This window comes from Moschus berezovskii, chromosome 12 (genome assembly GCF_049115385.1).
Source record: "Moschus berezovskii isolate FMDL1 chromosome 12, NW_MosBer_1.0, whole genome shotgun sequence".
NCBI lineage: Eukaryota > Metazoa > Chordata > Mammalia > Artiodactyla > Moschidae > Moschus > Moschus berezovskii.
The window spans coordinates 54,731,355-54,756,632 of NC_142471.1; the positions used below are offsets into that span (position 1 = coordinate 54,731,355).

Below are 25,278 nucleotides of genomic sequence, written 5' to 3' on the forward strand. Positions count from 1 at the left end.
TCTGTGCAAGAAGCAACAAAGTGTGTTTGAAGGCCTGGGAGGGCTGGCTACAAGCCTGAAATGCCTCCTGGGCCCAGGCTTGCTAAAGAGCTGATGAAAAAATACAATAAGGCACAGCTCTTGGCTAGTGGAGCCTCTTGCACAGAAAAATTGTTTACATTTAGTGATTAGTAAGTGCAGGAACTGCCAAATCAAAACACTCATTGTTTTGCAATCTTAAAACAATTGTTTTGTTCTTAAACTATCAGAAAAATATTCCAGCCCATGTTTTCAAAATCGCTAGCTGCTGTAATGAATGACCACGTGGCTTTTAACTAAGACTTTTGCTGAATCAGCACCCTAACCTCTGCCACCCCATGGATGTGACTGTAAACTCCCTAAAGAGGGGAGTGTTCTACAGGCAACTTCACTTCTGCCTCCTGAAACACCTAGCAAGTCTCAGGGATGACCTGCTTGGAGAACCACTGGTGATGATCTGAAATGTATTCAGAAACTAACATAGGGACAACCCTTCCTATCAGTTTCACTTACAGTTTTTCTGTTATGCTCATATATGTGTAATAAGTGCTACCATTATGATGCTAGTTGCTAAAAACTTTCAGCACCCCAGATCCAGGGTGCTTAGTACCAGGAGGTTTGTGGTACCTCAAGTTGGAGTCACAAAAAAACTGCTTCCAAAAGTCTACATGCAATAAGTGCTGGAGAGGGTGTGGAGAGAAGGGAACCCTCTTACACTGTTGGTGGGAATGCAAACTAGTACAGCCACTATGGAGAACAGTGTGGAGATTCCTCAGAAAACTGGAAATAGAACTGCCATATGATCCAGCGATCGCACTCCTGGGCATACACACCGAGGAAACCAGAATTGAAAGAGACACATGTACTCCAATGTTCATTGCAGCACTGTTTATAATAGCCAGGACATGGAAGCAACCTAGATGTCCATCTGCAGATGAATGGATAAGAAAGCTTTGGTACATATACACAATGGAGTATTTCTCAGCCATCAAAAAGAATGCATTTGAATCAGTTTTAATGAGGTGGATGAAATTGGAGCCAATTATACAGAGTGAAGTAAGCCAGAAAGAAGAACATCAATACCGTATATTAACGCATATATATGGAATTTAGAAAAATGGTAACCTGAACCCTGTATAAGAGACTGCAAAAGAGACATAGGCATTTAGAACAGTCTTTGGGACTCTGTGAGAGAGGGTGAAGGTGGAATGATTGGAGAGAATGGAATTGTAGCATGTATATTATCATAAGTGACCAGTCCAGGTTCGACGCATAAATTTTCCTCTGTTCATTTCTTTGCATTTGTGCTTTTTTAATAAAATTCTTTTTTAGAAATAAAAAAAAATAAAAATAAAAAAAAAAACTGCTTCCACTCTCTCTGTTTTAACTAAGGTTTCAATCCAACTCCTGCTAACACAGTACACCACAGGGTAGGACAGAAACTGACAATCACTAGGTAGTTTTCAGGGGCTACTGGGAAAAGAGCAAAGCAAGTAAAACTGCCCTGACCAGCTCCAGTTCACAACTGTCACCAGATACTGCAGTGACCCTCTGGCCCTCAGAGTACTGTCAATTGAAAAAAATGCACAACCCAAAAGTGGAGAGTTATGTTTGTTCGCAGACCTTACTAAGGACTATAGCCAGGGACTGCTGTCTTGCGGATAGCTTTGAAAAACTCTTTCTAAGAGATAAGGGAGGAGCCAGGAGATATAGGAATTTTTCCTACAGGGAAAAAAAAATCTAGTTAAACATCAAAAGATTGCTGTTAATCACAAAATCCAGACATCTCAGACTAATTTATGTATGTGGAAGATGCAAGAGTCTGGGTTTCTTGAAGATGTTCCTTTGATAAGCATCTTAGCTATCTAGGGCCATTCTCCATCCTGGGTTTTTCCATCCTGAATCCCCCTCAGGGAGCACCATCCAGGTGGCTGAAGTGGCTGATGGCTTGATAGCTAGCAGCCTGATTTTCTCCATCCTGAGTTCCCCTCAGGCTACAAGGTCTAGGTGGCTGCTGCAGTGGTTGAAGACTTTTTGGCCACAACAGTCCAGTTCAGTTCAGTCGCTCAGTCGTGTCCGACTCTCTGCAACCCCATGAATCACAGCACGCCAGGCCTCCCTGTCCATCACTAACTCCCGGAGTTCACTCAAACACATGTCCATAGAGTCTGTGATGCCATCCAGACATCTCATTCTCCGTCGTCCCCTTCTCCTCCCGCCCCCAACCTTTCCCAGCATCAGAGTCTTTTCCAGTGAGTCAACTCATCGCATGAGGTGGCCAAAGTATTGCAGTTTCAGCTTTAGCATCAGTCCTTCCAATGAACACCCAGGATTGATCTCCTTTAGAATGGACTGGTTGGATCTCCTTGCAGTCCAAGGGACTCTCAAGAGTCTTCTCCAACACCACAGTTCAAAAGCATCAATTCTTCGGTGATCAGCTTTCTTCACAGTCCAACTCTCACATCCACGGGAAAAACCATAGCCTTGACTAGACGGACCTTGGTTGGCAAAGTAAATGTCTCTGCTTTTTAATATACTATCAAGGTTGGTCATAACTTTCCTACCAAGGAGCAAGCGTCTTTTAATTTCATGGCTGCAATCACCATCTGCAGTGATTTTGGAGCCCAAAAAAATAAAGTCTGACACTGTTTCCACTGTTTTTCCATCTATTTCCCATGAAGTGATGGGACCAGATGCCACGATCTTAGTTTTCTGAATGTTGAGCTTCAAGCCAACCTTTTCACTCTCCTCCTTCACTTTCATCAAGAGGCTTTTGAGTTCCTCTTCACTTTCTGCCATAAGGGTGGTGTCATCAGTCCTTACTAAATCCTTTACTAAAACAACAGGCAGCATTTTTTTTTTTATGGGTCCACAGTACCCACCAGTCAGTACACATTTTCCCCAAGGAAACATCAGGTACACATTTTCCCCAAGTGCTTGAGCCTCTAAATTCTGCTTCTTCTCCTCCCCCACCCCCATCCCAAATCAAAACTTGTTTCCAATCAGTTTAGTCAGGAAATAGGCAGTCAATCCTGTGAAACATACAAAGGATCCTCCCACTTCAGAGGTTGAACTAACCATATTCGGGATGTTAAAATATCTTCCAAGTCCTTATTCAACCAAAAACTATTATAATAATCCATTTAAAAATGAGAATAGCACTAAAAATGCATTAAACACATATCATCAATTAATGAGATCAGTATTAAGCTTTATATTAAGTTCAAAATCATGCCACTTAACCCCAAACTGTTTTTACTGTATTTACATGCATTTTTAATTTTAAACTATAAGCTATTTTGCACAAATATTCCTAACTGCTCTTTCACATCAGAAACTGGAACTGGGTTATTCTTCAGCAAAAGAATACCGACAGGGAGAAGCAGGAACTATCTATAAAATTACCAAGAGGGAATGTTACTCCCCTTGTAGTTTCAAACCCGTAAAGGACAACTATGAATCAAAGCTAGGCTGAAGTTCAACTATAATCCTACCCAAGGAAAGGAAGTGCATTGTTAAATTCAAAAGATCCAAACAAGGCATCAAAAGCTGCCTGTGAGCACCAAACAAATATAACTTCATTATATGAAGTATAATCAATCTACAAATGCTAAAAATGCAATTCTGCGCACTTATGACTCCACCTACATGCCATTGTGTTCCATCATAGGTATTTCTAAAGGACGTAGTCTAAGCAGAATGCCCATTTTTCCTAGCTAATATGAAGACAAGGAGAAGGGAAACCAACATTTTGGCAATTGTCTACCTACCATGGATATCAAACTTCGATATATAGTAATCAATGTCTTTTAATGTCCCTTTCTAAACCCTCACTTTTAAAAGCTGGCATCTAGAATAGAACTGCAATTCTCAGACTCTTGGCAGCTAGGAATAGCAGTGTGGCTATGTTCTAGCCCAGATGTTCTCAAAGTAGGGTACTTCCTAAGAGGCCTACGTTATAGGTAATCCATGAGGCCAAAATTATTTTTATAATAATATTAAGATGGTATTTGCCTTTTCAATGCTCTTTCTCTGTGAGTATATTCAGGGAGTTTTTCAGAGGCTACATGACATGTGATATCACAACAAATTGAATGCAGAAGCTTATTTGAGAATCCAGGTACTTTTTATTAAGCCAGACATTAAAACAGATTTATAAAAATGTATAGCAGTGGTAGTTGTCTCACTAACAGTTGAAAAATAGCTGCTGCTGCTGCTGCTAAGTCACTTCAGTCGTGTCCAACTCCGCGTTCTTTCCCAAAAAAGTAATTGATGCTAACCTATAAGAGTTTATTATTTCTAAATTAATTTTTGAAATTTCTCACTTTTAATTTTTAACAGAAAATATTTGCATTAGATTCCTATTGCTGTTATAACAAATAACTATAAATGGGTAGCTTAAAAGGACATAAATTATAGTTCTGGACTTCAGAGGTCTACAAACAGGCCTTCCAGGGCTAAACGGAGGTGTTGGCAGGGCTGAGCTCCTCCTGAACCCAGAGGAGAATGTGTCCCTTGCCTCTTCCAAATTCTGGAGGCCATCTGCACACTGTCTTCCTCTTATAAGGACTCTTGACCACACCAAGCTCTCCTGATTAATCCAGGATAATCTCTGCATTGTGAGATCCTTAATGTAATGACACTGGCAGTCTCTTCTGCCAGGTAAAGTAACATATGCATCAGTTCTGGGGATTAGGAAGTAGACATCTTTGGGGGGCTATTTCTCTGCCTGCCGCAAAATGCTAGCTATAACTCATATAAGCAAAGCCTTTTGGGGCCCTCAATCATTTTTAAAGAGTATTCAGTTCAGTTCAGTTCAGTTCAGTCGCTCAGTTGTGTCCGACTCTCCGCGACCCCATGAATCACAGCACGCCAGGCCTCCCTATCCAAAGGGGTCTTAAATATCAATAACCTCAGATATGCAGATGACACCACCCTTATGGCAGAAAGTGAAGAAGAACTAAAGAGCCTCTTGATGAAAGTGAAAGAGGAGAGTGAAAAAGTTGGCTTAAAACTCAACATTCAGAAAACTAAGATCATGGCATCGGGTCCCATCACTTCATGGCAGATAGATGAGGAAACAGTGGAAACAGTGTCAGACTTTGTTTTTCTGGGCTCCAAAATCACTGCAGATGGTGACTGCAGCCATGAAATTAAAAGACACTTTCTTCTTGGAACGAAAGTAATGACCAACCTAGATAGCATATTAAAAAGCACAGACATTACTTTGTCAACAAAGGTCCATCTAGTCAAGGCTATGGTTTTTCCAGTGGTCATGTATGGATGTGAGAGTTGGACTAGAAAGAAAGCTGAGTGCCAAAGAATTGATGCTTTTGAACTGTGGTGTTGGAGAAGACTCTTGAGAGTCCCTTGGACAGCATGGAGATCCAACCAGTCCATCCTAAAGGAGATCAGTCCTGGATGTGGAAACTGAAACTCCAATACTTTGGCTACCTGGTGTGAAGAGCTGACTCATTGGAAAAGACCCTGATCCTGGGAAAGATTGAGGACAGGAGGAGAAGGGGACGACAGAGATGGTTGGATGGCATCATCAACTCGATGGACATGGGTTTGGGTGGACTCTGGGAGTTGGTGATGGACAGGGCAACTTAACATTTTAGAGACCAAAATCTTCAAGCTACTTTCTATGGCCATTAGGAGGATGCAGAATATAGTCTGCAGAAGTCTACAGAGATGATGCCTCTAATTCACAGGAGTAAATATCTACTTCCTGTACTCCACATGTGGAAGAAGGGCATCTTCAGTCAGAGATCCACATATCTAGGAGTCTGGGTAAAAAGAAAAGTGATACTTTAGCTGAAAATAGACTATGACTCTGTTCTTGGGAGTTATTCTAAAAGCGATTCCACCCTCCAAGGAAGTAACTATTCAATGGAAGAACTAGAAAAAAGAACCCAAGTAAACATGTAAGGATATAATATGTGAGGAAAAAAATCAACAAAAACTTCAATCAAAAAGAATGAAGATGAGCAATGAAACCTCAACATAATTGAAAGAGAGATTGTTAGACTATTTTCAAAAAACAAAACCAAAAAAAAAAAAGAAACAAAACTTCAAGACTGAAAAATTTCTCTACATTAAAGTCATAAACCCTGCTCTCCAAAGGATACTTAAAAAAAAAAAAACGCTCAATCTCGCCATTCGTTAGAAAATGTAAATTGAGACAATGATATACTATTTTATATTCATTAGAATGGCAACAAAATACCAAATGTTAGAAGGAAATGGAGCAACAGATAAACTACGATAGATTTTTGGAATAGAATTTTAACAATAAAAATTAATTTACTACTATTACATGCAACAAGTGAATCTTAAAAATACAATTGAGTGAAAAAATGAAAGCTGCAGAATATCACATGCAATATGCTATTCTTATCAAGATTAAAAACAAGTAAAACTAGGCAATTTTTGTTTGGATAGCTGCTGCTGCTAAGTCGCTTCAGTCGTGTCCAACTCTGTGCGACCCCATAGACAGCAGCCCACCAGGCTCCGCCATCCCTGGGATTCTCCAGGCAAGAACACTGGAGTGGGTTGCCATTTCCTTCAAGTAACATTACGCACCAGAATGGAAGTCAACTACCACTGCAAAGAATACTGTTTATTTCAACTGACTTTTACTTGGTAGAAAGACTTTCTCTGAAAAGAAGTAAAGAAGTTTCCACATTTAGTTCTAGAGCAAATTCTTAATTTCCTGTCTGAGAAGCACTGGCCTAGACTCTTCAACTCGAGAAGGAGCAGACCTGGTAAATGTAATCTTCCTGGATAAGGAGTTGCAACCCAAGGCAATTCTGATGAGAGGAAATGACTCCCCCAGGCCTCCCTGAAGCTTTCTGATCTGGCAAGGCCCTTTTGTCACTTCCAATGACTCAGAGAGACACTGTTTCCAGGAACCTTTGTTTTATGTGTTTCTCCCACCCTGGCCCATGTTGCCTTCCGCCTCCAGTGAGGAAAGTGGACTCTTCAAACCTTTCTCCCTCCTCCCGCAAACCACCCTGGCCTTTCCTTAGCTGATTTTGATCTGGGGCTGAAGACCTGAAAGATCCCTCCATCCATCAGAGCCTCACAGACCACTGCAGAACTAAGCAGGAGAGATCTGGAGAAACTTTAGATCCATGAGATGTTCGAGAACAGATAAAACACTCAGTCTGACTTACGTGTCCTTTTATACGCTCTCTGCCATCTCCAACTTCACTGTTCTTGAAATTCAGAAATTACACCACTCCTTTGGTCACTGCAGCTTTGCCTAGAATAATAAAGGCAGGGAATTAGAAACGAGGCAACCAGAAAGAACCAAAAGGTCAAAGGGGAAAAAAAAAAAAAACGCTCTTGTATAATCCACTCTTGACATTTAAAATGAAGAAAGGCCACCTGAATTAACGAAAGTTTTTACCTTAGTCCAAGGCAATTTTCATATTTAACTAAACTATTAATAGTAATTTTATGTTTGTAGAAGAAGCTATTATTATTTACAAAAAGTTTTCACATGGGTTTTCTCATTGAAGTTGTAAGATATTGAGGCTAGGCAAATATTATTGTAAAATGGTTGAATTTCCCAAGGTTAAGGAACTTTCCAGTGACCCTTCAGCCGGCAAGCATCAGAATAGGAATTTGAACACTCTGAGTCCTTAAAGATGGGCACTATAAAGGGCAGAAATGGTATGGACGTAACAGAAGCAGAAGAAATTAAGAAGAGGTGGCAAGAATACACAGAACTAAACAAAAAAGATCTTCACTACCCAGGTAATCACGATGGTGTGATCACTCACCTAGAGCCAGACACCCTGGAATGCAAAGTCAAGTGGGCCTTAGGAAGCATCACTACGAACAGAGCTAGTGGAGGTGATGAAATTCCAGTTGAGCTATTTCAAATCCTGAAAGATGATGCTGTGAAAGTGCTGCACTCAATATGCCAGCAAATTTGGAAAAACCAGCAGTGGCCACAGGACTGCAATAGGTCAGTTTTCATTTCAATTCCAAAGAAAGGCAACGCCGAAGAATTTGGCATGATCAAACTACCACACAGTTGCACTCATCTCACACACTAGCAAAGTAATGCTCAAAATTCTTCAAGCCAGGCTTCAACAGTACGTGAATCGTGAACTTCCAGATGTTCAAGCTGGATTTAGAAAAGGCAGAGGAACTAGAGATCAAATTGCCAACATCCACTGGATCATGAAAAAGCAAAAGAGTTCCAGAAAAAAATTTTCTGCTTTATTGACTACACCAAAGCCTTTGACTGTGTGGATCACAACAAACTGTGGAAAATTCTTCAAGAGATAGGAATACCAGTCCACCTGACCTGCCTCCTGAGAAATCTGAATGCAGGTCAGGAAGCAACAGTTAGAACCGGACATGGAACAACCAACTTGTTCCAAACCAGGAAGGGAGTACATCAAGGCTGTATATTGTCACTCTGCTTATTTAACTTATATGCAGAGTACATCATGAGAAACACTGGGTTGGATGAAGCACAAGCTGGAAACAAGATTGCCTGGAGAAATATCAATAACCTCAGATACGCAGATGACACCTCCTTTTGGCAGAAAGCAAAGAAGAACTAAAGAGCCTCTTGATGAAAGTGAAAGAGGAGAGTGAAAAAGTTGGCTTAAAACTCAACACTCAGAAACTCAGCATTCATCTGGTCCCATCATTTCACGGCAAATAGATGGGGAAACAATGGAAGAGTGAGAGACTTTATTTTGGGGGGGGTCCAAAAATCACTGCAAATGGTGATTGCAGCCAGGAAATTAAAAGACGCTTGCTCCTTGGAAGAAAAGTTGTGACCAACCTAGACAGCATATTAAAAAGCAGAGACATACTTTGCCAACAAAGGTCCATATAGTCAAAGCTATGGTTTTTCCAGGAGTCATGTATGGATGTGAGAGTTGGATTATAAAGAAAGCTGAGCACTGAAGAATTGATGCTTTCGAATTGTGGTGCTGGAGAAGACTCTTGAGAGTCCCTTGGACTGCAAGGAGATCCAACCAGTCCATCCTAAAGGAAATCAGTCCTGAATATTCATTGGAAGGACTGATGCTGAAGCTGAAACTCTAATACTTTGGCCACCTGATGCAAAGAACTGACTCATTGGAAAAGATCCTGATGCTGGGAAAGACTGAAGGCAGGAGGAAAAGGGGATGACAGAGGATGAGATGTTTGGATGGCATCACTGACTCAATGGACATGAGTTTGAGTAAACTCCGGGAGTTGGTGATGGACAGGAAAGCCTGGCGTGCTGCAGTCCATGAGATGCAAAGAGTTGGACACGAATGAGCGACTGAACCAAACTGAATGACTCCTCAGTCCAGTCTCTTCCACGGCACCAAATGATATGATGGTTTCAATTTGAAAAACAGCGCTATTATTTCTTCTTGTACTACATATACTTTCTTAGCCAATAGATATAGAAATGCCTTTGCCTGCTGAGTGACACGCTGGAAAAGGAAATGGCAACCCACTCCAGTGTTCTTGCCTGGAGAATCCCAGGGACAGAGGAGCCTGATGGGCTGCCATCTATGGGGTCACACAGAGTCGGACACAACTGAAGCGACTTAGCAGCAGCAGCAGCAGCTGAGTGCCTCAGACACTGCCATAGAATTAAATGTTTATTTACCAGAGACAACCCAAAGGGTGGAAAATTCACAAGATAGTTAAGAAACACATGTATCTTTTCCACATGCCTTCTTTTTCTCTTTAAATCATAGAATTGCTAGGCTTTGTTTCTCTTTCTCTCTCTCTTTTTAGAAATAATTTCATGTGTAGAGAAAAGTTGTAGAATAATAATAATATCAAGAATGCCATGTATTCTTTACCCAAATATTCAACTACAATTAACATTTAACACACAGAATCATTCACTCTCTCTCTATATATAGATACCTACATTCACTCAACATTTTTTTGTTTCTGTACCATGTGGAAAAAAAGTTCCATACATCATGGTGCTAAATACTTCAGAATTTATTTCTTATGAATAGGCATATTCTTATATAACCATAATGTCAATATCAATCTTAGTAAATTTAATTTTGATACAATACTTTAATTGACAATCATCTTGTTAACCCAATAATGTGCTATACAGCATTTCTTTTTCTTCCAATTCAGGATCTGGTCCAGGGTAAGATACTGCATTTAGCTGCCATTAATGGTGATGGACAGGGAGGCCTGGCATGCTGTGATTCATGGGGTCGCAGAGAGTCGGACACGACTGAGCGACTGAACTGAACTGAACTGAATCTGAGACATAGAGCTCTTTTTTATCTTTAATGATACTGACACTTCAGAAGAATATTTGTTGTTGTTCAGTCACTCAGTTGTGTCTGACTCTTTTGTGACCCCATGGACTGCAGCATGCCAGGCCTCCCTGTCCTTCATGATCTCCCAGAGTTTGCTCAAACTCATGTCCACTGAATCAATGATGCCATCCAACCATCTTATCTCTGCCACCCCCTTCTCCTCCTGGCTTTAATCTTTCCCAGCATCAGGGTCTTTTGCAATGAGTTGGCTCTTCTCACATCAGGTAGCCAATACTGGAACTTCACCTTTGACCGCAATCCTTCTAACGAATATTCAGGGTTGATTTCCTTTAGGGTTGACTGGTTTGATCTCCTTGCTGTCCAAGGAACTAGATAGTCCTCCCCTTCTCTGATAGCTCAGTTGGTAAAGAATCCACCTGCAATGCAGGAGATCCCAGTTCAATTCCTGGGTCGGGAAGATCCCCTGGAGAAGGGATAGGCTACCCACTCCAGTATTCTTGGGCTTCCCTGGTGGCTCAGCTGGTAAAGAATCTGTCTGCCATGCAGAAGACCTGGATTTGATCCATGTGTTGGGAAGATCCCCCGGAGAAGGGAAAGGCTACCCACTCTAGTATTCTGACTTGACGAATTTCATGGACTGTATAGAGTCTCAAAGAGTCGGACACGACTGAGCAACTTTCACTTTCACTTTCCTTTTCTTACATTAACAAAAACATTTCCATTTTGACTTGTCTGACATTTCCTCATGATTCAATCCACCTTATGCATTATCAGCCAAAAAACTACAGAGGTGATGCTTTCTTCTCCTGGTGTCATAGTTGAAAGTATGTGAAGTCTAGGTGCCCCTCCCTGGCAATACAAATTTTGATCACTGGGCCAAAGTGCTATCCAATTTCTCCCCAGAAAAAAAATTTTTTTTTCCCTTATAATAAGTAATCCTGTGGGGAGATGCTTTCAGACCATGCAAACATCTTGTCCTTCATCAAATTTCCCCTTAGATTTAGCATTCATTGGTGATCCTTGCCTGGCCTGAACTTCACTACCACGGCTACTACAACATGTTAATGGAGCTGATGGCAGCTAAGTCACTGGCAGATCTTCTCAGTTCTGTCAGGTTTGGTTTTATAATTGGTTAAGATGGGTCTATGAGTTATGTCCTGTCCTAATGCATGATCCTTAATCCCTAGACATGGTCTTTCTGGTGTCTCAAGGGACCAGTTAAGGTGCTCAATGAAGTCTCTCAACCCTGGCTAACCCAGAACTCTCCATTTCTCTCCATACTGCATGACCCCTGCCAGGGCCATTCTCTTCCCCACCCGGGAGAAGCTGCTCTCTGCTAGGTCTCAACTTGTATGGATACACATCTCAGCTTCTGGGTTCCCCTCTCATAGCTCCCTCCTCCCCGGCTGCCTGCCATACAAACTTCAGCCTCTTCAACAGCCCTGAATTCTGGGGACTACCAGGCTGTAATAGGCTTCCCCTCCTGGTACCCAGACCAGGGAATGCAGACAACAGGGAGTGTGCTCCAGCAGAAAACTAGGGCAAATTTGGGTCTCACTTCATGTGACTCTTCTCTCAAGGATCAAAGTCCTGGCTGCTGTGTTCCTGTGACTGACAGTCCTGTGCCTTGTGTGTCATCCAGGTCTCCAGTTTACCAGAGAATGGCAGGTCCAGCACCAGTTGCCTCTCAACTTCTCTAGATTCCTTCAGTGCTAAGTGATGCTTGAGAGGCATGAGGCAGCTCCATTGGGAAGAGTTAAGAATCAAATGCTTGGAGCATATAACAAATGTTCTTTATTTAAACACTTCAAAGAAACTCTCTAATAATCTGTTTCTTAGAAATGTATGTGTTTACATTTATTGCAGAACTGTGGCAAGAGAAACACTCTCTAGCAGTCAGGCAATTCTAAAAAAATGCAATAAAATGACAGGAAAATGTCTCTACTGCTTCCAGAAAGCTGATACTCACTTCAGATAGCCAGCTGGCTATCACTCTGACATATATTTCCATAACTCTTCTTCTAAGTGGCACAATAAAACACTATAATCTAGCCAAGGAATCAAAAGTTAGTTGCTATTCGTTTTTCTTCCTGTTTACGTGCATGTACTTAGGGGTGGGGAGAAGACTCCTTTTCAGATAAGTCATTTCCTGGCATCCTTCCATTTCTATTCGAACCACTGGTGAGAAAATAATCAGAAAAAAAAATAGTCCAAAGGAAAACTTGCCACCCTAGATACAAAGCTAATCAAAAGAAAATTGGCAACAAGAATAATATTTTCATCTCACATACTGTGAGCAAAGAGGATTTTGCCATTCAGGAAAATGGAGAATAGGTCTTTCCCGGTACAAGCCAGCAGATTTGTGCCAACAGCATGCGTGCACATACACATGCACACACACACACACGTTTGCACACACGTATATACACACACAGCTTTCCATACAGTGCGCCAGGCAGAATGTGGAATGACCTCTTTCTACTGCTCAAGCACAGTTTTCCATACTGGATATGCACACTGTGTGTGTGTGCTCAGTCGCTTAGTCGTGTCCGACTCTTTATGACCCCATGGACTCTAGCCCATCAGGCTCCTCTGACCACGGAATTTTCCAGGCAAGAATTTTGGAATGGGTTGCCATTTCCTTCTCCAGCGGATCTTTCCAACCAGTGTTTCAGTACTGTGTATTGCCTCACACAGCGGAGGCGTCTTCTCCTCATGCAGGAGCGGCATCTTCACCTCGCAGACTTTGACTGTGAAGGAGGATATACTACCTCAGGTCACAATAAATATCAGCCAGGCTCAGAGTGACTAATGCTGGGCTCTTAATACTTCTGGGGAAAACTGAAAACAAAACCAGAAAAGAACCAAAGGTAAATGAAACCCACAGGGATGAAAAGTATGAAACCCAAAGAGAGAATTTAACCTAGGAAAGAGAAAATGAAGACAACACCACACTGAACTCATTTTAAGCACTACTGAGAACCATGGACAGCATTTTTCCATTTCCACCAAAGACATCATATAGAAAATAATTTTAAATTTAAGTACGAAAATTTTATTTCAATATGAAGACTTTCCCCAGAGCCAGAATTTTCAACAAAGGAATATGTAGTTTGTACAGCCATGACATGCTTGCTATGATGTGATAAACACCGAATATCCAGGGCTCTCACACTTGTACTCAAGTAGTGCTGGTGTTTATGATTCTGCCTCAGAGAAGCTATAATAATAACAGATAATACAACTGTCTATGAGTGCTTTCAGTTCAGTCGCTCAGTCGTGTCCGACTCTCCGCGACCCCATGAATCACAGCACGCCAGGCCTCCCTGTCCATCACCAACTCCCGAAGTTCACTCAAACTCATGTCCACAGAGTCGGTGATGCCATCCAGCCATCTCATTCTCGGTCGTCCCCTTCTCCTCCCGCCCCCAACCTTTCCCAGCATCAGAGTCTTTTCCAGTGAGTCAACTCGTTGCATGAGGTGGCCAAAGTATTGAAGTTTCAGCCTCAGCATCAGTCCCTCCAATGAACACCCAGGATTGGTCTCCTTTAGAATGGACTGGTTGGATCTCCTTGCAGTACAAGGGCCTCTCAAGAGTCTTCTCCAACACCACAGTTCAAAAGCATCAGTTCTTTGGCGATCAGCTTTCTTTACAGTCCAACTCTCAACTCAGGCTAAAGGTCACACACCTCAGAGCTGAGATGACAGCTCTGTTGGTGATGTGGGCTTCACAGTTTCCCCTGATTCAAAGTCCTACCTCTTAACTACAGGGATAAAAATGAATGCTCCCCAAGTGGCTCAGTGGTAAAGGAGCCAGCTGCCAGTGCAAGAGACAGAGGTTCAATCCCTGGGTCAGGAAGTTCCCCTGGAGGAAGAAATGGCAACCCACTCCAGTATTCTTGCCTGAAAAATCCCATGGACAGAGGAGCCTGGCAGGCAACAGCCAATAAGGTCTCAAAGAGTCAGACACAACTAAGCATGCACAACACAATGCAACATGAAACTTACTATTTGTAAAATGGGATGGTACCTGTTTCACAAGGCTCTTGAAAGGCTCTGTAAGTTAATTATAAAATATTTCGCCTGTGCCCACCCCACAGAAAGCACTTAATAACTATTTATGATTGACAAATAATTTTAACTTTTCTGGGTCAACTTCTAATTATTCAATCTTGAATCAGAAACTAAACAGAGACCTTATTTCAATGAGGCAAATACCACTTCAGGGTAAAAAAGAACTGGTCATGCATTCAACCATCCCACCCAGCCACATCCATCCATTTTGTCAATGAAATGCCCACCACATGTAGAACACTGGGGCAGCACCTCAAGTACTCTGTGTGTGTGTGTGTGTGAGTGTGTGTGTGTGTGAGTGTGTGTGTGTGTGAGTGTGTGTGTGAGTGTGTGTGTGTGTGTGTGTGTGTGTGTGGTGGTGGTGGTGGTGGTGGTGGTGGTGGTGGTGTTATCGTTTAGTGGCTACATCGTGTCTGACTCTTTTGCGATCCCATGGACTATAGCCCACCAGGCTTCTCTGTCCATGGGATTTCCCAGGGAAGAAGTGGGTTGGGTTGCCAGTTCCTTCTCCAGGGGATCTTCCCAACCCAGAGACTGAACCTGCATCTCCTGCTTGGCAGGTGGATTCTTTATCACTGAGCCAGACACCTGGGAAGCCTGTGTGTGTTGTATACTCTAGTAATCCTCACAACAACACTTTAAAGTAAATACTATTTATTACCTTCAATTTACGGATGAGAATCTGAGACACAGAAATAAGTAACTTGCTCTAGCTGACATGGCTTGTAACCCGGATTTACAGAACTCGGATTTAATTCCAGGTTGTCCAATTTCAGAGCCTTGGGCTCTTAACCACTAGCTATACTGCTTCCTCCAAGGCCACTAAGAACGAGAGTGAGGACAGACTACAGGAAAGGCCCAGGAGGAACATAAATAAAGTGCAGTGCTTACGAGTGAGCTGTGCTAGCTCTACACCTAACACCGAGCATGAGTCCTTCTAACTACGGAATGACATGGTCAGGCATATGATACCAACCCAGACTGAAAGCCACGCACAAAGCACTTACGTCTGCCACTCCGAGGGACCCGCTTCTCAGTGATTTAACACATACTAAAGGGAAAGAAGAGCGCTCAGACCCTCCGATCTGGCCTTGAACAAATTACTTGACCTTTCTGTGTGCTTCAGCATCTTCACTGTAAGGAGGAAATGATATAATTATATAGAGAACTTCATTCTAATACTGAGTACTGAGGACTATACAAGTAAAATAATAATATTCTTTAATTAAATAATTGCAGATTTGCTTCAACACTGTCCTAAGCCATATGGAAAAATCCCAACAACCAGATAATAGCAGTTTATAAATCAAGAAGAATTCAATCTATGGTACCTGAAATATACTGTGGATTCATTATTAATAAATATGAACTACTGTAACTTAAAAATACTATAAACCTGTGTTTCTAAATGCTAGGAAATAAGAAAAGTCTTCCATGTTAAGGGATAAGAGAGGCTGGTGTGTACCAAGGGCAGACTCTGTTCTTAGTCACTTCACAGATGTTACTCAGTCTTCAAAACCACTCAGAGGTTCATCACACAATCCCAATTATTAATTGATTATTGAAGGATAACTGCTTTACAGAATTTTGTGGTTTTTCTGTCAAATCTCAACATGGATTGGCCATAGGTATACATATCCCCCCTTTGAAACTTCCTCCCATTGCCCTCCCCATCCCACCCCTCTAGGTTGACAGAGAGCTCCTATTTGAGTTCCTGAGCCATACAGTGATATTCCCTTTGGCCATCTATTTTACATAAGGTAATGTAAGTTTCCATGTTACTCTTTCCATACATCTCACCCTCTCCTCCCCTCTCCCCACGTCCATAAGTCTATTCTCTATGTCTCTTTCTCCACTGTTGCCCTGTAAATAAATTCTTCAGTACAAATGATCCCAATTTTACAGGTGAGGATTCTAAGCCTCTTACTGGTGAATGACGGGCTCCACAATAAGCAGTGGAGACTGCTGCTAAAAATTAGAAGACTCACCAGTGAGGCAAGCAGGTTGGCAATTTTGGAATCAGGCACTTCCTCCACTGAGCATTTCTTTGGCACCCACTGGAATTTTAAACATTCCATGCAATCCAGCTCCCATCCCCAAGATGTGTTCTGTGCTTTAAGGAAGACTTCCAAGTCATTACAAAGTCAGGATACATCTCCCATTAAAGTGACAAACTACCACAGATCTCATTCTATCATCCAATTTAGTCATCATGGCCCTTGGGAACAAGATCAGTGAGGGGATTTACAAATTGCTACAGCTTCCCTGGTAGCTCAGCTGATAAAGAATCCCCCTGCAATACAGGAGACCCCGGTTCAATTCCTGGGTTCAGAATATCCCCTGGAGAAGGGATAGGCTATCCACTCCAGTATTCTTGGGCTTCCCTGGTGGCTCAGTGGGTAAAGAATCTGCCTGCAATGTGGGAGATCTTCCCTGGGTTGGGAGGATCCCCTGGAGAAGGGAAAGGCTACCCACTTCAGTATTCTGGCCTGGAGAATTCCATGGACTGTATAGTCCATGGGGTTACAAAGGGTCAGATATGACACTTATGGCTCTCCAAAAGCGACCAGATTTCCACACAAGAACAAACTGGGTTCCAGAGCAGGGACACTGTGAAAATGAACACTGACAGCACCACACCAAGTATGTGTTTGGGGTGAGGATATAGAAGGAAAAGGTGAGTTTAAATATCCTTTTCTCATTTTGTCTATAGCAGAGGATCCTTATCACAAATAGTCAAATCAGTGACTCGCAAACTTATTTGTGGTTCTCCATGTGTCAACTCATCCACAACAACAAAAAAATTGAAGGCAGCAGGGAAGTTCACTGAATGTATTCTAAGACGAGCCTGCTTCTAAAACTTCCAGAATATGAACTCCATCTTTGACCACAGAGTTCACATTTTGGTCACCACTGTATCCTCAGCACAATACATGGATGGGTAGACCACAGGACTCCAATAAATATGGGTGATGTTCACACCCAGAAAAATATAAAACTGTAGGGGAGGGAATTCCCTGGCTGTTCACTGGTTAGGACTCCAAACTTTCACTGCTGAGGGACCAGATTCAATTCAGAGTCAGGGAACAAAGAACCCACAAACCACTCCAAGGCCACCAAAAAAAAAAAAAAATGTAGGGGAGAATCAGTGAGAAGGGCTGCCCAGGAAGGATCACTTAGCCCATTCAAGCAGGCCTCAGTGCCAAAATGCTGCTTGCAACTGAATACTTCTAAGAAATGTGGTACTGGGACTTCCCTGGTGATCCAGGAGTTAAGACTTCACCTTCCAATGCGGGGTGAGGGCTCAATTCCTGATTCGAGAGCAAAGATCCCACATACCTCATGGCCAAAAAGCCAAAACATAAACAACATTGTAACAGATTTAATAAAGACTTTAAAAATGGTCCACATCAAAAAAATTATTTAAAAAAATAAAGAAATATGGGATTTCAGGAAAGTAGATTTTATGATTTTTTTTTTTTTGGAAGGAACACACTGGGGGCAAAAAAATGCCTCCCAACTCCTCTTGACTATTCAAAATATTCACCAATATTTTGAGATACTTACTGACCTAAAATGTGCCTTCTAACCTGCTATTTCAGAAACATGAATCATATACATTAAAAATTTACAGCTAGAACTGTGCTTGGTCACAGCCGACACAATGAAGAACAAGGCTGGGCCAACTAGATTTTAATAGAGTCACAGAATGTAAACAAATAATTACAATACCATATAATTAGAGCTTTTGGCAAAGGGAGCTGAGTGCAGAAGGGTGCAGAGGAAGGCATGACTAAGCCTGCTGTGCGTTTTAGTCCCACATATGAGGAAGGATCTTTCTTTTCCCAAAGTCCTTTGCAATTTCCTTGTCCAATCCTCATTCTTCTTTAAAGCAAAAAAGCAGCACAGTTTGTTTATATACTAAGTACTTTAAACAGTCACCATGCTCCTCAAACATCATCACATCCCCAGGAAAGACTGCACATTAATATATACTAGTTAAATAAGAAGTTTCTCAATTAATGATCAGCCATACCATAATACTGGTTGCAAATATAACACTGGTTGCTAAAATACATATATATTTTGAGTGTTTATAAAAGCTGTATCAGAATTTTCTGGCCCTAATGTTTCCTCCCAAATTACTAGCTTTCTTATACCCAATTAAAACTGTATGTAATTTTCTGTCCAAAAATCTTACAGATACAAGCCAAATGAATTCTTTATCTAAAATCATCACCTCATCATTAGCAGTTCATTTTATTGAATTATTTACATGCTACCCATCTGCAAGAAAGATTTGGGACAACATTCAATAAAAGATACATATGTACTTGGAAGTCACAAATATAAAGTCATGAAGTGAAAAAAGAAGCTGGTTTTCCAACTACAAGATAATGTTGCTGGTGTACTTGAACAGTAAAATTTCTACAGTCCTAATAGCCAGAGCAAAAGGGGAAATGAGGCAGGCCACAAAATTCTGATCAAAGGAAGAATAGAAAAGGACCTTTCCCCCTAGGTACTGAGAAACAGAACCTTTTTTTTAAATAATGGCTTATCTAATACATGAAGAAGCAGTGTTACATGGTTCCTTATATTTTTACTATGAGTCTGGCAACCCACTCCAGTGTTCTTGCCTGGAGAATCCCAAGGACGGGGGAGCCTGGTGGGCTTCCGTCTACGGGGTCACACAGAGTCGGACACGACTGAAGTGACTTAGCAGCAGCAGCAGTATTAAAGTGTACTTCAAAGAAGGTGCTCAGGGAGGCACTGATAATGTTAAAATAAATACCTTTTCCTTCTATCAAGTTTAAAAGTACTAAATGTGGGTGCTCATGCTAAGTCACTTCAGTCATGTCTGACTCTGCAACCCCGTGGGCTATAGCCTACCAGGCTCCTCTGTCCATGGAATTCTCCAGGCATGAATACTGGAGTGGGTTGCCATACCCTCTTCCAGGGGTTCTTCCCTACTCAGGGATCAAACCCATGTCTGTCTCCTGCATTGGAAGGCAGGTTCTTTACCACTAGCAACCCCAAAGCACCAATAAGATGACTGAAAACACCTTGTGCGGGAAGGTGTCGCACAGAAGTTGGTCCCCAAAACAAGACCTTCTAGGAAAGACCAACATCCAAAATGCTTTCTAATGTGGCATCACTTAAAAAAAAAAAAAAAGGAAAAAGAAAGAAACATGCTATGAGGATAAAGTGAAATGAATACTTTCTCCCATACAAGAAAGCATTTGGCATCGTGTACCAAGGGCCTTAAAAACGCTCATATCATTTGATGCAGTTCCAGTTTGAGCCTATCTTAAGAAAATAATTAGAAATGAGTATCAGCTTTTATACATCAATGTTTATCCCTGTTTTCGCTACTAAAATTCAAACATTTCTAATTGATCAACAGGAAAATGGCTTAAGAAATTGTGAAATAGCCACAAAACAGAATACTATGCCATCATTAAAAATTACAATCATGCAGAAATGCTTAAGATGTAATATTAAATGAGGAAAACAGGTTACAAATATAAGTATACAAGTATAAATATAAGATAACATACCAATATGTATACACAGAAAAGGAATAGGCAAAATATACCATGTAAGTTGACAAAATAATGTTTTTGTGCCTTTCTTTTTTGCTTATCATAGCAATTAGAACCGTTTCCAGCTCATGGTAGGCATGCAGACACAGCTGAATGAACCATTTTCACCATTAAAAACAACAAATATCATTTTTTAAGTGTCCACTCTTTTTTATTTGTGCCCTGGCTATTCATAAGAAATATTGTCAAACATTTGTTAGGAAGAGGTTCCTGGGGACTTCCCTGGTGGTCCAGTGGTTAAGACTCCACGTTTCCACTGAAGAGGGCACGAGTTCTGTTCCTCATTGGGGAACTAAGATCCCACATGCGTACACTGTGGTTAAAAAAACAAGGAGGTTCTGGTTTGGAACACTGCAGTGAAAACATCACTTATTGGGAGGGGGAGGTTTTGTCCCATCTGTCAGTAAAAAGCTCATTTGGCAGGAATGATATTCATGCTCCTTTCCATCCCTTTACCAACATGAGTGTGACTCAAGAGTTAGGTTCCTAGGAATTTACTGTCCTTGTTATCTTTAACCTATACCCTGATGTTCAGCAAAAACCGACTTTCTAAGGTTCATTCCAGCTACAGAATTAAATGAGTCTACTACGCTTTAAGTATTCTCAGGAGCCAGAAAATAGAATCATACGAGTATCATTTATCTTGTTTTTCCACATTTGTGATAGGAACCAAATCAATGTAGAATTATTAAAGAAAGGAAAAGGCATCTAGATGTTTCGTTTCTTATCTAAAATCGCCTTGTGAGTAATGTGCTCCACTCGGTTTTACTAGAGGTGCCAGTAACAAAGTTTTAATTAAAGGTTTATTTTTCAGGAATACTTTTCTTTTAATTCATTTCCCAGAGGGGTCTCATTTGATGAAAACAGGACAAACTGTTTGCTCCTGCTGAACTCAGAAGAGTTGAACACTTTAATCCCCTGGGTCAAAACCCATTGTTGGCCCACTTCCTGTTACCAGTACCCAGGAGGACTTGACTGAGCTTCGAACCGTGAAGGAGGGGGCTGCAGGGCAGGAGGAAGGGAGCCTGCGGTTCCATGATGAGCCTCAGAGGGGCCTGAGCCCCAGTGAAGAGGTCTGGTTTGGCTTGAGCTGACTCACTAAGGTTATTGCTCATGTCAAAAAAGAAAAAGAAAACATGCACTGCCCAGAGTTATCACTACTTGCACTTCTGCAGATTTTCCACATGTATTACTGGCCACATTTTCACAAGATGAGCACTCTCCTAAAGGGTCTAATGAGGTTGTTTTTTTTTTTTTTATCAGAGCTAATTCCCAAGTGGCACAGCAGGAGACTCTTACATGAGATGTGGGTTTGATCCCAGGATGGGAAAGATGCCGTGGAGAAGGAAATGGCACTCCCCTCCAGGATTCTTGCCTGGAAAATTCCATGGATAGCCCATAAGGTCACAAAGAGTTGGACATGACTGAGTGAGTTCAGTACAAACAATTTTTACAGAAAATACCTCTTTTCTACTATAATGGAGTTTAAGAAATCAAACTCTTATCTCAGGGTGACCCCTGCTGATTCCCCAGACTTAGAAAGTTGCTTCCGTGTTCCAGCCCCAACAGAACCACAGCAGCCAGAGTAGGTGGCAGTGGCCCTGCAAGCATCAGCTCTCAGTCTGACTCTCCCTCTCAGACTTTCCAGCAGGCCCAGGCCCACCGATATCTCAGTATCTCCAGGTCAAGGGGGTCAGCAGGAACCACCCCTGGCTCACAAGCCCCTCTGCTCTCCAGAACTCCTCCCTCCAGCATGGGAGGGCAGAGAGTTGTCAGGTGTGACAACCAGGGACCCTTCCTCTGGTTAGCAGCCTGTCTACCCTGTTCTTTTCAGGAGTAAATGGCTTTAAAGTACTATATGACCATTGTCTTATTAATAAAACTTTGAGGGAAGGGGAGCTTCACATAGTAACGACTAGTGTGTGTGTGTGTCTAAGTCGTTCACTCATGTCAGATCCTTTGCAACCCCATGGATTGTAGCCCACCAGGCTCCTCTGTCCATGAGAATTCTCCAGGCCATTCCCTTCTCCAGGGGATCTTCCTGATTCAGGGATTGAACTCATGTCTTCTGCACTGGCAGGTGGATTATTTACAACTGAGCCACCTGGGAAGCCCAGTATAGACTCACTGAAGGGAAATCTGAAGAGAGGGACAAGGCACTAACATTATTAAGTATTTCTTGCCAACCTCTGTCATTCGAGATTTCAAGAAAAACAGAATCCTAGACTATGACGATCACTAAGCTAGACAGACACTTCTTATCAAGTGAACTTGGACCTCACTTTACAGCGTTGGTCCCAGAAGAGTGAGGACACACCACTTGGGTGGGGAAGATTCTGTATTTCCCTGAGTGCCTCATCCACTCAAAGCTCTCAGCTCTAAACTCTAGCTAGAATTGAGAAGCCTCCAGACAAAAGGCTACCCTAGATTCACATACAAGAGTATCTATCTTCACCTAAATAGTTGCAAAAATCTTTATGTGAAAAAAAAAAAAATCTATGGTTAACTAAAGTTAGTAAACTCAGGGTTAACCCAAGCCCAAAGGATGTCTTTAAGGTAAGACCTCCAAAGCCTCCACACACTAACTGTGAGATGTGAGTCAGGGCCTAGGGCTGGTGGATATGCTGACCTGTCTCCTTTCACAAACCGGTTTCTCCCACTCCTTTTATATTTTTCCCCATGGAGCCTTTTCATAGGAATAGTGTCCCACTGAGTATATTCTAAGAAATGCCACTGCAAAGTATTTCCTTAAAATAAGACCTAAATTCTTAATGGACTGATTCACTCATACAGCTCAGTAGCCTCCCTTTTGGGACTAGAAGCCTACCATGGACTAGGCCTTGGGCTGGAAACCTTATAGCACCAGAGACGCTCTCACATCAGAGCAAGGGAGTCAAGCCTAGATTTAGTGGGTGTTTCCCAGCCACCCTAAGAGACATGAGTGTGTGATGGATCAGGAGGGAATTTCCTAAGCAGAGTCTCAAACCGGGCAAATACAGTCATTATTAATATATTTGACTTAATTTATCTATATTCCTCTCAACAACATTGATATCCCTTCTTCTTCCCAGTGTTTAACTGACCTTCACTCACATTTATTCCTTGTGATCAGAACCCTCATTTCCTCTGTACTAACTAATCCAGAATAAGACATGAGGGACTAACAGCACTTCAGAACCACCAGGAATGTTTGGACTTAAAAATGATTAAATATTGAAATATTTGGATAACAGGTTGACAAAGCACCTTTTAATACATTTGATCATGTTTTTACTTCCTGCATTAAGCTATTTAACCACAAAAATAATTACACATGTTCAAATTAAACCTTTTAAGAACTTAAGCCCCAAGAAAGAATTCCAGGTACTTGGAATTCAACCACTTAAAGATACTCCAAGCAAACATTTTGATTAATGCCTTTCCAAGTTTTTTCCCTTTATATTTACTTATTTCTTTATTGAAAAGGTTAATGTTATATATTCAATGACAGCCTATTTTTTACACATTTTGTCCCACGTCATTATTTTTCTTCAATATCATTGTCATGGTTACAGAATATTCCATTACACAGATGAATCATAACATACTTACCCAAGGCCCTTTGGGGTATCTGGGTGGTTTCCAGTGTTCAGTTTCAAACAACGCTCACTAAGCATACTCTGAACTAAGTCTCTGAACAAAGCTCTGCTCATTTCCTTAGAAATGACTCCTAGAAGTAGCCTCACTGAGTCCAGGGAAGAACACTCTGTTTCTCACTGGGTCAGAGAGGACCTTGGAAGGAGAAACTGGCCCTGAGTCACTTCAGTCTGCATTTCTCTCAGCGTCATGCGGCTGCCCTCCCCAGTCTGCTCCTGTCGTCTTTACTGTTAGTCTAATTATTATCCAGTTTTCAAGATATTCAAATCCCAGGGTCTATGGGATATCCTTAGGTCAACAAGCTTTCTGGTGTAACTCTTAGTCCTTTAAAATAAGAGCTGATATCACCCTCTCTTTTGTGTTCCTAAATTTTTATCCATCTGTCATTTCTTTGATAGCTTTAGCTGAATGACTGATATGAGCACTCACCTAGGATGGTGTCCATGATAAAATATTGATCTTCCTGTCCCCACCCCCATCTCATGATGCAATATTCAATTTGCTTAGCATCACCCTGTTTATTTTTGTGAGACCAAGGTGTCAGTGGGACAATAGACAGTGGTATTTTTTTTTACATCAGAGTGTTTCCTGAGTGGAACAGTGGCAGCAGCTCAGGCTTATGGTCTGGGTCATAACTCTAGTCTACAGTATACCATCAGGAAGGGCCATGCTACAAAGCAGAATCCAAGAAGAGTGACAGCTCCACTATCAGGGCACAACTGCCAGTCACAAAAATGGCTTCGACCATTTGTTTATTTTCCTGGCATGCAATTTAGCCCAGACCGTATCTATTAAGTAGTGCAGATTCATCACATGATAAACACTAGGTCTCTTCTCAAGGAACCACTGGACAAGATGTGGGCAAACCCAAAGAGCTCCAGTGTTTCTCTTGCGGGTACGTTAGCATTCCAGACGGGACAATCCTTCATTGTATGCAACCATCCAAGATCTGGGGGACACTTCGTATCCACAACCTCAAGATGTTCAGTGCTAAGATACACACCCCTCATCACCGTGACAACCATAAATGTCCTTACAGGTTTCTAAACACTAGGGTGGAGAGGGTGGGGTAGGGCGAGGGTGCAGAGGACACCATCACCCATTGAGAATCGCTGTTTCTTTTTGCTGAGATGGAATGAACACTTAGGAAATGACAGAAAACAATTATCAGTCTGATATGGAATTATGAAAATTCTAAGCACCATAAAGGGTCAAAGGATCAAAGAAGGTGAAGGGTGCAAAGCAGGCTGTCGGCATGGGAGAGAGAGAGCTGTAACCTCTCTAAGGAGTCCAGTCCAGGGTGACAGTTGGCTGTGACGTGCTTTCTCACCAGCAGCGAGGACTGCCTCCCTCCGGTAAGCTGATTACACCAGTTACTGCAAGTAAACCACAGCCTACATGCTTGGCAATGCCACCTTTAAAATGCTGTTATTATTTCTGCCTTCTGATTCAGGGCAAGTTTTCTCCTTGCGTTCTGGGCTCTCAGGGAGGGCAGGAAATCAGGGAGCCCCACTAAAGGTGAAGGCCACTGCCTGCCTAACCCTGCTGGGCTGTTCCAGAGACCTAGACAAGAAGCACAGGCCCTTCACTGCAGGACTGGCCCGAATTGGCCTTGCCTGGTTCCTTTCTGCCCACATCAGCTGTGATCAAAGGACGAGTCTGT

General features: G+C 41.9%; 1 protein-coding gene across 21 annotated transcripts in view; it reads right to left on the reverse strand.

Moving 5' to 3' along the window:
• Positions 1-25,278, reverse strand: part of SGMS1 (sphingomyelin synthase 1) — a 336,904-nt gene that overhangs the window by 225,556 nt on the left and 86,070 nt on the right. For 20 of the 21 annotated variants that reach the window (XM_088842119.1, XM_088842120.1, XM_088842121.1 and 17 more), the window contains one exon: positions 7,197-7,285. The gene's annotated coding sequence lies outside the window, so the exon portion shown is untranslated. Of the gene's footprint in view, positions 1-7,196; positions 7,286-15,383; positions 15,511-25,278 lie in introns of all 21 variants that reach the window. The other variant, XM_088842116.1, reaches the window with a different exon arrangement.